This window comes from Octopus sinensis, linkage group LG23 (genome assembly GCF_006345805.1).
Source record: "Octopus sinensis linkage group LG23, ASM634580v1, whole genome shotgun sequence".
Classification (NCBI taxonomy): domain Eukaryota; kingdom Metazoa; phylum Mollusca; class Cephalopoda; order Octopoda; family Octopodidae; genus Octopus; species Octopus sinensis.
Genome location: NC_043019.1, coordinates 31,953,888 through 31,971,387, shown reverse-complemented (window position 1 = coordinate 31,971,387; position 17,500 = coordinate 31,953,888). Strand labels below are relative to the sequence as shown.

Sequence of the window (17,500 nt, the reverse complement as noted above, 5' to 3'; positions counted from 1 at the left end):
GTGATGCTCTGATGGTTATTGTATGGAAAGTGTTCTGCGTAGGATGTGTGCAGTGCCTAGTAGTGCAATTTTCTGTATGTTATATGTGTTTGTAAGTCCTGGTGTTTTTGTTATGTATTTGTCTGAATATTTTTTTTTATCATGCCTAATGCACCTACTATGATAGGAATTGTTTCTGTTTTTAGATTCCACATTCTTCTTCTTCTTATTATTATTATTCAGTAGTTTTATTTTTATAGCGCGCTTTCACTTCACTACCGAGCGCAGCTCTGTGTGCCTTAGGTATGTGCTGTGATTTGTTGTGATGCTCTGATGGTTATTGTATGGAAAGTGTTCTGCGTAGGATGTGTGCAGTGCCTAGTAGTGCAATTTTCTGTATGTTATATGTGTTTGTAAGTCCTGGTGTTTTTGTTATGTATTTGTCTGAATATTTTTTTTTATCATGCCTAATGCACCTACTATGATAGGAATTGTTTCTGTTTTTAGATTCCACATTCTTCTTCTTATTATTATTATTATTCAGTAGTTTTATTTTTATAGCGTGCTTTCACTTCACTACCGAGCACAGCTTTGTGTGCCTTGGGTATGTGCTGTGGCTTCTTGTGATGCTCTGATGGTTACTGTATTGAAAGTGTTTTGCATAGGATATGTGCAGTGCCCAGTAGTGCAATTTTCTGTATTTATTATTATTATTATTATTATTATTATTATAAAGAAAATGGGGGAGAAAATTTAATTCAAAATCTAACTTTAAACAAAACACAATACATAATAATAATAATAAAAAAAAACATCAAACAAAATTTTTAAAAAATTAATTAAATAAATACATAAATGAATAAAAAAAGCAAAACAAATACACGCAAGTGAAGAATGTCATTTGGGGACTCTAAACGTCTTCTTTTCAGCTATTGGTTCTTGGGTGTTGGGTGTGTGACCAAACAACATAGCTAACATGATGTTCTCATTAGTTAGTTTAGGGGTGGGAGATCCTTGTTTTTTTTTCTACTATTATTATTATTATTATTATTATTATTATTTGATTTTTAAAATGGTGAGAAAAATTGGAGCAAGTAGAAAGCAAGAAAATAATTTCAGCGATGGGAAAATCTCAGAGAAGGGATTTTGCCTGTCAGCGCACACGCGCACACACACACACACACACACACACACACACGAAAGTCTGGGTGTTTTGAAACAGGCCAAAATCCACCCCACTCTCCCGTCTCTCTCTGTGATTTAGTGAGTGTGGTGGTGCAAAGAAGAGAAGGAGAGAGACAGAGAGAGAGAAGGATAGATGAGTGGATGAGAGGTGGTGGTGGTGGTGGTGCTGGTTTGTGTGGGTGAGTTATTCCCTCTATTCATGTCTTCTGGGAGCTTGCTTTCAAAGAATTCGCTCTTCGTATATAATCGCCAAACTAACAAGAATTAAAAAGAAGAAAAAAACAAACAAAAAAAAAACAGGAAAAAAAAAACAAAAAAAATAGAATTTGAAACGAAATTTTTGAAAAATCAAAAATCAAAACTAGGCGTATTGCTTTTGATTTAGCTGTGTTGTGTGTGTGTGTGTGTGTGTGTGAGAGTGTGTGTGGAAGGTGGGAGTCCCTAGTTTGGAAGGGAGAGGTGTGAGGGGACAGGGAAGTGGGCATAAGCCCTTTATTAGCTGTATTTGCTTATTTGGTGATGGAATAGGCGTAACTGGGCGAGGGATTTTAAGGTGGTTTAAAGTTCCAATTGTGTGTATACATATATATATACACACACATATATATATATATATATATATATATATATTGCAAATAATAAACTATGTGCATGACTTGTAAAAATGCACATATATGTACCCACCCTGTATAATATGTATTAGTGTATATCCTCCCTCATATATACATATATATATATACATACATACACACACACATATATTTATAATTATGCAGTAAGGCTTCTTCAACAAATAGAATAGCACTTGATTAGTTAAGAGAGTAAGTATAATAAATATATATATATATTTGAGTAGTTGAATGAATTATCTTGTTATGGATAATTCGGTTAACCGATACCTGGGTAGCAAATTCACATCAGAGAAGACACGTTTGAAGTTACGTGCTTTCGTGTGGAAATTTGTATGTTTTTTTAATATAAATATATGAAAGAATGGAGTCGAAAATAAAGGAATTTTGTTAATTCGTCGTTCAACTCCATTCTTTCATATATTTATACATATATACATATGTATATACGTGTAAATGTAATATGTGACAATTATTCAGTAGCCATGATAAAACTCCGAGTTTTGGATGCCGAGGTGGAAATCCATGCCACCATCTCTTCAGTTATCCGGCCATCGGAAAAATACTATGAAAAATGACTGATAAATTCCTCTATTTACATAATATTGAGGTCTCTTTCATTCTTTTGTTGTCTTACCATTTTTATCAACACACATATATATATAACAGGAAGCTTTACGAAAATAAACAAAAGACGAAGGCAGGTGGAGTACAAACAAACAATTGTATTGGTATGGCGCTCAAGAATACAAATAAAACAAGTCTTTTACGTTTCAAGCATACGCTCTTTGACAGAAAGATACACAGAAAAGAAACACGGAGAGAAACAAGGAGAGAAAAAAAATGTGTGCAGGAGCTAATATATATATATATATATAAAGGCACATTGCTCAGTAGTTAGGGTGTTGGGCTCACAATCCCAAGGTAGTGAGTTCGATTCCTAGACCAGGCCGGTGTTGTGTTCTTGAGCGAGATACTTGTTTCATGTTGTTTGAGTTCACTCAGCTGTAGAAATGAGCTGTGACATCACTGGTGCCAAGCTGTATCGGCCTCTTTGCCTTTCTCTTGGATAACATTGGTGGTGTGGAGAGAGAGGGGAGGCCGGTATGCATGGGCGACTGCCGGTCTTCCATAAACAACTTTGCCCGGACTGTATGCTTTGAAGGGGAACTTTCTAGGTGCAATCCCATGGTCATTCACGACAGAAGCGGGGGTTTATATGTATATATACACACACACACACATATATATATACATATTTTTACATGCATATATACACAGATATACATATAAACATACATAAGTACATACGTATACATATATACATACAGAAGTCTTACATATATATATATATATATTCTACTCTTCAACTTGTTTCCGTCATTTGACCGCGGCCATGCTAGAGCATCACCTTGAGGGGATTTTTAGCCAAACAAATGGGCCCCAGGACTTTTGTTTTTAAAGCCTAGTATTTATTTTATCGGTCTCTTTTGCCAAACTGCTAAGTTCCAGGGGCGTAAATACACCAACACCAGTTGAAAAGTGGTGATGAAGAAACAAACACAGGCACAAAAACACACATACATAAATATATATATATATATATATATATATAATAGAAATATTAAAATTACTAAGTCTCTCTAAATTATTAGGGAAGATTAATCCCGAGTCCACAGGAATGAGACATTCAAATTAAAGGTATTAAAGTGAACTTTTCTCAATATTTTTTCATATATGTGTGTTTGTCTCCCCCCCCCCCATTACTGCTTGACAACTAGTATTGGTTTGTTTACATCCCCATAACTTAGTAGTTCTGAAAAAGTGACTGACAGAATAAATATTAGGCTTACGAAGAATAAGCCCTGGGGGGGCGATTTGATTGACTATAAACCCTTCAAGAATAAAACACACACACACACAGGCTTCCATACAGTTTCCGTCCACCAAATTCACTCGCAAAGCTCTGGCCAGCCTGGGGGTAAAAGTAAAGGACATTTTCCCCAAGGTGCAGTGCAATGAGATTGAACCTGTAACCAAATGGTCACAAAGCCAGCTTTTTAATCACATGGGCAATAAAAACAAGCCCCTTATTCACATTAATAGAGCTGTTGTAGCTTACAACGCTGAAACGTGTACCACAAAGGAAGAAGTTTACAGCCGAGGAAATGAGTTGGAACGTGAGAGGAAGCAGGACGATGTTGTCGGTATTTATTTTATGGAGCCCAGGAGAATAAAAAGAAAATTATACCTCAAATATCTGTTTTTGTTTTTCTTTATTCTCTTCTGGTTTCATTTGCTAGACAGTGGTCAATGCTGGTCCACGTAATGCACCAGTTTTAGCCAATCGAATTGAAGTCAGAATTTATTGCAGTTCAGGTAGCTTTATTTTATTGATCTCTGCTGAATCATTTTGGACATAAAGGGATGCAACTCGACACACACACACATGCACGCATACACACATGCATGCATGCACACACAGAGAGTCATTCGATAGGCTTCCGTCCAGATTCTGACGGCTAAACCCCTCTTGAGGCTGCAGTAGAAGACACCAGCCCAGAGTGTGCTTTAGGGCAGAACTAAATGCAGAACAATGTGCGATTGTGGAGTGAATTCCTTGACAATTAGCAATGTCTGTGCATGCACGCACATAGTAAGTATAATTATTAATTCTAAATATTATTATACCATTGTTATAATACAGGGTGTCCCTAAAGTCACTGATGGGTTTCAATTCTTAATAACCTCCTTAACTTTACAAATAAATGCATGAAATTTTGATACAATATAAAGGACATGATGGAAATTAATACGCACAAGTCAAATTTTGCAACACCACTACATCACATATGAAAAAGGACATTGCTTAAATGGCAGCCATTTTCGGCTTCACACACCAGTGCTCTTTCCAAAACTTGCACCATAACATTCTCAAGAGTTTCAGACCCCACTTCTCTGATTTCTCTACTGATGTTCTTCCTTCAGTTACACCAGGGTCTCCAGTTTGTTGACGTAAACCTTCTGTTTCAGGTATCCCCACAAAAAAAAGAAAAAAAAATCCAGGTTAGTCAAGTCTTGGGAACTTGAAGGCCAGCTGACATTGCCATAAGAGGAGATTATTCTCTCTCCAAAGCACTGCCGTACCAACTGCATTGTTTCCCATTTGGTATGAGCAGTTGCCCCATCTTGCTGGAACCATGTGTGAGGTCTACTTTGAATGGCATTCACATTCCCCAGACTTGACTAGCCCAGATTTTTTCTTGTGGGGATATCTGAAAGAGAGGGTTTACGTCAACAAACCGGAAACCCTGGTGCAACTAAAGGAGAAAATCAATAGAGAAATCAGAGAAGTGGAGTCTGAAACTCTTGAGGGTTTTATGGTGCAAGTTTGGAAAGAACATGAGCGTGCAAAGCCAGTTTTTACATGTGTTGTAGTGATGACTGGTGTATATTAATTTCCATTATGTCCTTTATATTGTATCAAAATTTCATGCTTTTATTTGTAAAATTAAGGAAGTTATTAAGAATTATTATTATACTCTTTTACTTGTTTCAGTCATTTTTACTGCAGCCATGCTGGAGCACCGCCTTTAATCGAGCAAATCGACCCCGGGACTTATTCTTTGTAAGCCAGTACTTATTCTATCGGTCTCTTTTGCCGAACCGCTAAGTGACGGGGACGTAAACACACCAGGGAGACAAACACAGACACACAAACACACATACATATATATACATAATATACATATATATGACGGGCTTCTTTCAGTTTCCGTCTACCAAATCCACTCACAAGGCTTTGGTCGAGGCTATAGCAGAAGACACTTGCCCAAGATGCCACGCAGCGGGACTGAACCCAGAACCATGTGGTTGGTTAGCAAGCTACTTACCACACAGCCACTCCTGCACCTATTATTATTATTATTATTATTATTATTACTTAAGGTGGCAAGCTGGCAGAATCATTAGCACACTAGGAGAAATGCTTAACAGGATTTCATCTGTCCATCCTTACGTTCAGAGTTCAAACTCCACCATGGCTGGCTATGCTTTTCATCCCAGTGACTTTAGGGACACCCTGTATTAATAATACACATAAAGCAGTGAAATGGCAGAATCGTTAGCACATTGGGCAAAATCATTCTATACGCTCTGAGTTCAAATTCTGCTGAGGTCGACTGAGTCAATAAATAAAGAAATAGTCGACTGCCATGACTTCAGTGCTCAACTAATCCCCCACTCCCTTGAAATTACTGGCCTTGTTCCAAAATTTGAAACCATTATTGTTATAATCATTGTTATTATTTCTTTGAAATAGGGCAGCTTGACACAATGCTGAGTGGTGTTTGACCCGTCACTGTGAGCTGGTAGAAACGTTAGCACGCCGGGCGAAATGCTTAGCCGTATATCATCTGCCGTTATGTTCTGAGTTCAAATTCCGCCGAGGTCAACTTGGTTTTTCATCTTTTCGGGGTCGATAAATTAAGTACCAGTTACGCACTGGGGTCAGTGTAATCGACTTAATCCATTTGTCTGTCCTCGTTTGTCCTCTCTGTGTTTAGCCCCTTCTGGGTAGTAAAGAAATAGGTATTTCTTCTGCTGTTACGTTCTGAGTTCAAATTCCGCCGAGGTTGACTTTGCCTTTCATCCTTTCGGGGTCAATAAATTAAGTACCAGATACACACTGGGGTCAATGTAACCGGTTTAATCCATTTGTCTGTCCTTGTTTGTCCCCTCTGTGTTTAGCCCCTTGACGGTAGTAAAGAAATAGGTATTTCACCCGTCACTATGTTCTGAGTTCAAATTCCACTGGGATCAACTTTGCCTTTCATCCTATTGGGAGTCAATAAATAAAGTACCAGTTACGCACCGGGGTCGATGTAATCGATTATCCCCTTCCCCCAAATTTCAGGCCTTGCACCTATAATAGAAAGGATTATTTATTTATTTGATGTGAGGACATATGGCCTTAGGGTGTTGCATGTGAGATCGTGGCTTCGATTCCTACACCAGGTGTTGTGTCGTGTTCTTGAGGAAAAAAAAAAACACTTCGTCTCATGCTGCTCTATGACTGCTTCAACACCTGATGCGTGGTACACTGTGCACCTGTTCAGGTAACTTTGATTTGATGGAGGGAGTGAGCTAATGTACAGCACATACATTTGATCACTATAAACAAACCATTTGCATGCAGGCTGTCCAGCAAAAACTGGACATTCATCTGCAGGCTTTGACCATAATGTTATAATAATGGGTATTTTCTTTTTGATGGCATGCACTGCTCTCTCACTCAATAATAATAATAATCTTTTCTACAATAGGCACAAGGCATGAAATTTAATAATAATAATAATAAAAATGAATATGAGAAGTATAGAGAAAATAGCAAAGTACCAGGACCTAGCCACTGAATAACAGCGACTATGGAAAGTGCGGGTAAAATGTACCCCAGTAGTTATAGATGCATTAGGAACTATCCCTAAAGAACTGAAGAGATGGATAGAGGAAATAGGCATAAAACCCAGTTTAGTACATCTCCAGAAAACAGTGTTATTAGGAACAGCTAGGATACTTAGGAGGGTTTTTGGTATCTAAGGTTACTCGCCGTAACCCAATAGAAGGGTTCTTGGCATCTAAGGCTATTTGTTGTAGCCCAATTTTAGGATTCTTTTCTTTTCCAACAGTCTAATCTGTTGAGTATATATGAATAATAATAATAACAATAATAATAATAATAATAATGGTGATGGTTTCAAATTTTGGCACAAGGCCAGCAATTTCAGTGTGTTTGCGTGTGGGGCGGCGGCTAAGTTGATTCCAGTACTCAACTGGTATAAATAACAATAGCCCTTACACTACTACTACTACTACTAATAATAATAATAATAAGGATAACACCAACAAAAACAAATACCACTGCAACTACTGCCACCAGTACTACTATCAATACTACCAAACAGTACTACTACCATCAGTCGTAGCAGTAGGTTACTAAACTTCTAAACATAGTTGCTCCAGTTGGGGGGTAAACCTTGTGATTATTGCATCTCAAGTACATGACAGCATCACTCAGCGCAACAAACATGGCAGTCATAATGTTGTTGTTGTTGCAGAGTTAAGTAGTCAGGCAGCCAGCTTGGGAAAAAAATGTGGAATCACACACACACAGATGTGGGTGTTTTTGTATTTAATTATGTGAAAATATGCATGCACACACATTTACACAGACGTATATCATCATCATCATCATCGTTTAACGTCCATATATATATATATATATATATACACACACACACACACACACACACACACACAAATACATAAATATATTATACTTATTATATATGGATATATATATATATATATCTTTATATATACACACACACACACAAATACATAAATATATTATACTTATTTATATATGGATATATATATATATTATATATATATAGTTAGATGGATAAACATACACAATATATATTTATGCTAATACATATATACTTGTGTATATGCGTATGCGTGTATATTATTATATATATATATATATATATATATACATACACACACACAATCATATATTTATACACATTCACACATACACGCACATCAATATACAAATCTAAATATGTGTGTGTATATATATATATATATTATATATATATATTAAATATATATATATGTTATAGACGTGTGTGTATGGACTGATATATATATATATATATATCTTTATATATACACACACATACACACACAAAAGCTTAAACACACAAGGGGAATATACCCCCCCCCCATATATATATATATAATATATATATATATATGTGTGTGTGTGTGTGTGTGTGTGTGCTTGTGTATGTATGTTTGTATTTATACATAGATACCCAACTGTACCGTTTTGCTAGTCTACTTATTATGCCCAGTTGACAACCTTGTTCCATTATGCAAATCAACCTTGGCACTCAGAAACTGGTTTTACCATTTCAATAAATTCTTCTACGTTAGTTTCTTCAGGCAGTTTTCAAGGTAGGATTAAATGCTCTTATGATGAGTCTTTAACGAGGGAAGAAACTTGTAGCCTCAACATTGAAGTTGCTCAGAGACTTTTGGTTTAACCAGGGAGCTTGGTTTCACAGTGAGGCCAGCGTGGCTGTGTGGTTAAAAAGCTTGCTGGCTAAGCATATGGCCTTGAGTTCAATCCAGCTGTGCTGCTCCTTGGGCAAGGGCATGTGGCTTCAACTACAGCTCTGGGCCAACCAAAGCTTTGCGTGTGGATTTGGAAGATAGAAACTGGTAGAAGTTTGTCATATGTGTGTGTGTGTGTGGTAAGTAGCTTGCTTACGAACTACATGGTTCCGGGTTTAGTCCCACTGCGTGGCACCTTGGACAAGTGTCTTCTACTATAGCCTCGGGCCTACCAAAGCCTTGTGAGTGGATGTGGTTGATGGAAACTGAAAGAAGCCCATCATATATATGTATGTATGTATATATATATATATGTATGTCTCTGTGTATACGTTTGTGTATCTGTGTTTGTCTCCCAACATCGCTTGACAACCAATGCTGGTGTGTTTACATCCCTGTAACTTAGCGGTTCAGCAAAAGAGACCGATAGAATAAGTACTAGGCTTACAAAGAATAAGTCCTGGGGTCAATTTGCTCGACTAAAGGCGGTGCTCCAGCATGGCTGCAGTCAAATGACTGAAACAAGTAAATGAAAAAGTAACAGGAAATTATGAAATCAACTTCCATTAACTTACAGCTGTTTCTGCTATACGATGCAGTGCACACAGAGTCAAGTGCTTGAGCATTGCCTCATAGCTTCCTCAGAGCTTCTAAAATGACATGTAAGTTTATTTGGGAAAGCATTTACATAGAGAATAAAATCATTGTAGGAAAATAACAAAAACAGTACAGGTGCTCTCTAAGTGGCACCAGCATGGGTACTTGTTTATATGACACTGGCACAGGTGCCCATGCATGTTGTACTGTCATGGGTGGGTGCTATTTGTGTGGTACTGGGCACAGGTGGCTTTTACGTGACACTGACATGGGTGCTTTTTACATGGCATCAACACGGGTACTTTCATATCGCGCTCTCTTACTTAGCTAACATTTTATTTTAAAGCATATGTAAAGGATAAAGACCTTCGGTCACGAATGGCCATGGGATAGCACCGAGAAAGATCCCCTCCGAAGCACAAGCCTGGGCAAGATTGTTTGTGAAAAATCAACAGTCACTCATGCAAACCAGCCTCCCCCTTTCCATGCCACTGATGTCATCCAAGGGAAAAGCAAAGGGCCGATACAGCTTCACAACAGTGATGTCACAACTCAAGGCTCAGTGGTTAGAGCACCAGGCTTACAATATGAGGTAGTGAGTTTGATTCCCAGACCAGGCTGTGTGTTATGTATGTGTGTGTGTGTATATATGTTTGTGTTTTTCCCCCCAACATCACTTGACAACCGATGCTGGTGTGTTTACGTCCCATGTAACTTAGCGGTTTGGCAAAGACACTTTATTTCACATAATTCTCTGCACTTCACAATCCATTGCTGCAGTCACCTTCCACTCCATTGCACCATGAAGGTTTCTTTTGCAGAGTCCATCAGATCCAGTTTTTTCACATGCATAGGTAGGCAAGCCCTAATAAGTGCTACTTAACCCATTCATTACTGTATTTATTTTGAGATGCTCTGTGTTTCTTTCAATTACTTTAAATATAACAAAGAATTTAGTAAAATAACTTAGTTATCATTCAGCAACGTAAATTGTGACTAAGGTTTGGTGGAAGATTTTAATTCAAAACTTTTGAAAACAAGACATTTGTACTACAGGGCCAGAAGTGGTTTCAGCCGGGTTGGTAACGAAAGGGTTAAATACTCATAGCTGGGAGCCTGACAGCTGCAATTACACATGCTCAGAGTAGACCTGGGAACAACAATGACTCAGAGATGGTCCCCAACACTCCTCAAAAAACAAAACTACACACACAGACACCACACACACACGAGATTCACAAATACACCCACACAGATAAACCTTCATGTGCATCAATGTGTACACACGCCAAGGCATGGTGGTAGGTTTTTTCCCGTTGGCAGATATATACACTGGGAGATATGTTATTCTATTTTGTTGCACCAGAAGATAGGATTTTCAAAATTAGCGCAAAATCCCGTATTTTTAGAGTCAGCCAGTTCCATATTCCACCGTACGCCCTCCGACCCCCCCCCCACCAAACCATCTACAACTACAACTTTTCCTGGCATCAGCACTACAAGACATTGTATCACTGCTATAGAGATACTCTACTACAGCTGATGGCTCTAACAGCACTAACAAGTCAGAGGGAGAGAGACAGAGATAAAGAGAGTGAGATAAATGAAGAAAGAGAGAGAGATGAGGATGATGATGAAAGAGAGAGAGATGAGGATGAAGATGAAAGAGAGAGAGATGAGGATGAAGATGAAAGAGAGAGAGATGAGGATGAAGATGAAAGAGAGAGAGATGAGGATGAAGATGAAAGAGAGAGAGATGAGGATGAAGATGAGAGAGAGATGAGGATGATGATAAAGAGAGAGGGAGAGGATGATCAAGAGAGAGAGGGAGAGGATGATAAAGAGAGAGAGGGAGAGGATGATAAAGAGAGAGAAGATGATGAAGAGAGAGAGGGAGAGGATGATGGAGAGAGAGAGGGAGATGATGATGAAGAGAGAGGGAGAGGATGATGAAGAGAGAGAGGGGAGAGGATGATAAAGAGAGAGAGGGAGAGGATGATAAAGAGAGAGAGGGAGAGGATGATAAAGAGAGAGAGGGAGAGGATGATAAAGAGAGAGAGGGAGAGGATGATAAAGAGAGAGAGGGAGAGGATGATAAAGAGAGAGAGATGAGGATGATGATGAAAGAGAGATAAGGATGAAGATGAAAGAGAGAGAGGGAGAGGATGATGAAGAGAGAGAGGGAGATGAAGAGAGAGAGGGAGATGAAGAGAGAGAGGGAGATGAAGAGAGAGAGGGAGGGAGATGAAGAGAGAGAGGGAGAGGATGATGAAGAGAGAGAGGGAGAGGATGATGAAGAGAGAGAGGGAGATGATGATGAAGAGAGAGAGGGAGATGATGATGAAGAGAGAGAGGGAGATGATGATGAAGAGAGAGAGGGAGATGATGATGAAGAGAGAGAGGGAGATGATGATGAAGATGATGATGATGAAGAGAGAGAGGGAGATGATGATGAAGAGAGAGAGGGAGATGATGATGAAGAGAGAGAGAGGGAGATGATGAAGAGAGAGAGAAAAAGAGAAATAAAGAAAGGGAGAGATAAAGAAAGAGAGTGATAAAAAAAGAGAGATAATGAAGAGAGAGAGAGATGATGCTGAGAGATGATGAAAAAGAGAGTGAGATGATGAAAAAGAGAGTGAGATGGAAAGAGAAAAAGAGAGGAGTAAGAAAAGAGGGAGAGGAAACAAAGAAAGAGATGAGAAGGAACACCTCTTAACAGCCAGTGTTGGTGTGTTTATATCCCTGTAACTAGCAGATCGGCAAAAGAAACTAATAGAATAAATACCAAGCTTAAAAAGTTAAAAGTACTGGAGTCGATTCATTTAACTACGATTCTCGAAGGTGGTGCCCCAGCATGGTCAGAGCCTAACAACTGAAACAAGAGATAAATAAAGATAAAAGATAGTGACCGAATTGATCTCAGAGATTTGAACACAGTCTTAACAGATCAGTGGACGTATTTACCATACATGCATGTCTATGTGTGTGTATATATATATATATATATATTACTCTTTTTACTCTTTTACTTGTTTCAGTCATTTGACTGTGGCCATGCTGGAGCACTGCCTTTAGTCGAGCAAATCGACCCCAGGACTTATTCTTTGTAAGCCCAGTACTTATTCTATCGGTCTCTTTTGCCGAATCGCTAAGTGACGGGGACGTAAACACACCAGCATCGGTTGTCAAGCAAGATGAGTGTATTTTTACCTTGTTAACAATTAACACGGAAAAATAAATAAATAGTTACCAGGGTAACTATTATTTATATATATATATATATATATATTATATATATATATATATATTATATATATATATATAAAGGGCTTCAGTATAGTTTCTACATATTAATTCACTCGCGAGGCATTAGTAGGCAATAGTAGGAAATACATGCCCAAGATGCTAAGATGCTAAGCAGTGGAGCTGAACCTGAAACCACATAATCGCAAAGCAAGCTTCTTAACCACACAGACACACCTATTCATATCACAGCATAAGATTTTATTAAAGCTTTACACACACACACATAAACACACACTTACATACACATGCATGTACATACACACACACATATACATACACACACACATATATGACAGGCTTCTTTTAGTTTCCATCTACCAAGTTCACTCACAAGGTTTCGATTGAACCGAGACTATAGTAGAAGACACTCACCAATATTCACTTACAAGGCATTAGTCAGTATGGGATTATAGCAGAAGACACTTGTCCAAGGTGCCATGCAGTGGGACTGAACCCAGAACCATGTAGTTGGTAAGCAAGCTTCTTTCTACACAGCCACTCCTGCGCCTATTAAATCCTTAAAATCCTTAAAAATGTTTTAGCCCGAAGGCCGCGGCCATGCTGGGGCACCACCACTGTATGTATTACATACATTTCTTAAATCATTCTTCTAGGAGTGCAACCCAATTTAATGATGGCAGATAGCTCATAGGGCCTGCAATGGGGGAAAAAAAAGTGAGGGACAGCAACTCAATGTGTCCCTATTTAAATCAATATAGTGTGATTTGAAGATGTCTTAAGGGTTATTTCTAGTAAGTTGAACAACCATATAAAAGCAAAAAAAAAAAAATCAGATGTGTACTTACCATAAGCCTAATTTAGTAAAATCCAGTTTTGCTTAATGTTATTTTTTTGTTTTAATGATACATTAACCAGAACCTGGAAAGTAAAAAAAAAATAATAATAATAACAATAATAATAAATTCTTTTATTGGCCACAAGGGCTGAAAAAATTAATTATAACATAAGGGGACAAAACACAGGACAAAAGTTACAAAGGGTTTTGTCCGTTTGAAAAATCCGTGTAAAAAACAGTATAACAACGAAAATATTTAACAGTGAAAAATTCCCAATAGGGGGAGGCGCTTCGAAAGGTTCCTGGTGGAAAAACCCATAAAAGCCACAGGAGCCTGGTCAAAAGGGGGGTAGAGAGCCCCTTTCTCCTTTCGTAATACCTATTTCTTACAGGTGTATCCTCAGAATTGGTCCTTTTATACTGGCCATTCTTGTGACAATAATAATAATAATAATAATAATAAATAATAATAATAATAGTAATAATTTGCTTGTCAGTTGTTTGACCTTAACCAGTTGAGCATGTCCCTTAGTGGCTGACGATATGTGCATCTCTGATCACGAGCAGAAGTAGTGGGGGAGCATCATAGCCATGTGTTGAGAAGGATTCTTTGGGGTTTGAATAATTCACCTCTGGAAACATGGGTGGTTCTTTCAACATCCTTAAACAACCCTTATTCAGGGACCGTTTGAGCGGGATCGGCTACTCAACCTGAAGAAAATTCTAACTGGGCCTCACCTGCAAGGTCATGTGCTGTTTATCTTGATATGAGATCACCATGTCGCGCACATATGGTTGTGATGCATGTGCCTGGTGTACCCTTATCAGACGGGTAGTCATGATGGGTATATTGGGCTTCGTATATTTTACCCCAGTGTCACTTTGATGGCATGCACTGCTCTCTCACTCAATAATAATAATAATAATAACAACAACAACAGCAATAATCCGTTTTACTAAAAGCACAAGGACGGAAATTTTGGGAGAGGGGACTAGTCGATTATATTGACCCCAGTGTTCAACTGGTACTTATTTCATTGACCCCGAAAGGATGAAAGGCAAAGTTGACCTTGGCGGCATTTGAACTCAGAATGTAAGGAAGGACAAAATGAATAATAATAATGATGACGATGATGATGATAGTAATGGTTTCAAATTTTGGCACAAGGCCAGCAATTTTGGTGGGAGAGAATTGATCACATTGACCCCAGCGTTCAACTGGTATTTTACAACGAATAAGTCCTGGGTCAATTTGCTTGACTGAAGGCAGTGCTCCAGCACGGCCACAGTCAAATGATTGAAACAAGTAAAAGAGTAAATGAAAAAGTGACAGGAAATTATGAAATCAACTTCCATTAATTTACAGCTGTTGACCTTGGCGGCATTAGAACTCAGAATGTAAAGATGGACAAAATGAATAATAATGATGATGACGATGACGATGATAGTAATGGTTTCAAATTTTGGCACAAGGCCAGCAATTTCGGTGGGAGAGGATGAGAGTCGATTACACTGACCCCGGCGTTCAACGGGTATTTTATTGGACTCAAAAGGGTGAAAGGCAAAGTTGACTGTAGAAATTGAGTAGGATGAGAGAGGGCCACCTTCGGTCATGGCTGATCATGGGTATCACGTCCATCCATTTATTGTCTAGGTTGGGTAGCTCGGCTTGTGCAGCATCTCCTATGGCTATGGAGACCAATGTGAAAACAACAGTCTCGGTCGCATAGATCACATCTGTGTGTGGATTGTGGTCTGTCGGCTGTTGATCCCTTACGTCAGGTTCGCTTTTCTGCAGGGGTGGTGGTGGTCAATGATACATATGGGTGGCAGGGAAAGAACAGCATAATCAATGTAAAAAGTGAGTGGAGAGGACAGAATTATGAATGAAGGATGAATAACAAGTGAAATAGTTCTGAATAGTAAGAAGGATATGTGGAATTAAATAAAACCTATTTAAGTATGCAGCTCTGCTCAGAGCAGTAAAATACGGCATTTACAGAGATGATGGGTGTAATATTAAAAAATTTTTCATTCCATCTGATTTATGCTGTGCATAAGAATTGCTGATTCTCGAAATTATTTCCTTTTCTCATTCAGAGTTAATCACAACAGTTATCAGGTGTGTGTTTTATATTGTCTGGAAGTGAAAATAACTTCAATAAATCAATGATTTATCTTTATATGATATTTAGAATATTTTTTTTATTCATATTTGTTATTCAAATTCCTGTCACTGACCATGAGTGTTTTAATTCCCCCCACCACCACACTAACAGGTGAGTACATAAATACAAAACTAGATGGAGAAAAAAGTACTCAAATAACAAAGGCCTCAATAAATTATATTCTTTTATTTCTTTGTTTCAGTCATTTGACTGTGGCCATGCGGGAGCACTGCTATGAAGAGTTTTAGTCAAATCAACCCCAGAAATTATTTTTTTAAAGCCTAGTACTTATTCTATCAGTCTCTTTTGCCAAACCGCTAAGTTACAGGGATGGAAACACACCAACACCAGTTGTCAAGTGGTGATGGGAGGACAAACACAAATACAAAGACACACACACACACACATATATATATATATATATATATATATATCAATATAGAAATAACAAACTTTTTAAAAGAATTCTAATGGCCGGTTTGCCCGATTTCAGTTCTTCGTTTTTTTCTGTAGCGAGTAAATAATATGTGGAAATTGACGATTTAATAGTCTATTATCAGCATATTGGCATTGAAATAATTTTCTTTAGCCCTCACTTATAAGTTGTTTATAATTTTAACCGTAAAGGTATTCTAATATGCTGCCACATTTTCTGATGGAATTTTTTTTCAGTAGAAAAAAAAACATCCTATATTAGTAGTAGTAGTATATATATATATATATATATATATCACCGTGATCACCGTGACCGACCAGGCTATCAGATCTTGCTACACATCGCTGGTCACAATGCGCTTCGCATTGTTTTAGCCTTCAAATGATGCCACCCTGCTGGCTAAGCGAGCAGGCCAACAGAAGAAAGAGAGAAAGCTGCTGCCGGAGCCTCGTGGAGCTTTAGGTGTTTCCGCTCAATAAACACTCAACGCCCGGTCTGGGGATCGAAACCGCGATTCTACAACCGTGAGTCCACTGCCCTAACCACTGGGCCATTGCGCCTCCACACACGCACACACACACACACACACATATATATATATACAATGAGCTTCTTTCAGTTTTCATCTACCAAATCCACTCACAAGGCTTTGCTTGGCCTGAGGTTACAGTAGAAGACACTTGCCCAAGGTACCATGCAATGTGACTCCGTTTATTGCTTCAGCTTCCCTCTACCAGCATGACCAGAGTGTAAAAACATATTGTTTATTACATGTGAGATAACACAGATATCTTACATGTTACTAGATTATCATTAGAAAGGATTTTCTGCTTACCGCTACACAGAGTGATGTGTTTGGCTAACCTCCCAACGGACAACATGTGAAAGTGGGGAAACATGGGTTAGCTGGGATCATGTGATGTGTGACATCAACAATGATTCAGCAGTTTGCTCATAACTTAACCAAAATTTGCAAGAAAATATTTATGGGTGTGTTGGCAGGTGGAGACTACAGCTTGGTTATTTGTTTGGGTTTTGTTTTAAGATGACATGGTGTAGTCTGGTATTTCTCAACGGGGCTTGATTCATCCATTTTTTCTTTTTTCTTTTGTTTTTGTAAATGAACTGCTCTATGACTCGACTGCCTGTGTAATATTGTTGCCATCCTTATAGAGCAATATATATATACACATACATATACATACACATACATACATAT

The 17,500-nt window shown here is 38.2% G+C and overlaps 1 protein-coding gene across 8 annotated transcripts in view; it reads right to left on the bottom strand.

The window, feature by feature from the left end:
* The window catches only part of LOC115223373 (eyes absent homolog 1), a 441,365-nt gene extending 427,599 nt beyond the window's left edge, over positions 1-13,766 (bottom strand). For all 8 annotated transcript variants that reach the window (XM_036512562.1, XM_036512564.1, XM_029793869.2 and 5 more), the window contains exon 1: positions 13,688-13,766. The gene's annotated coding sequence lies outside the window, so the exon portion shown is untranslated. The remainder of the gene's footprint in view (positions 1-13,687) is intronic.
* Between the last annotated feature and the right edge of the window lie 3,734 nt (positions 13,767-17,500).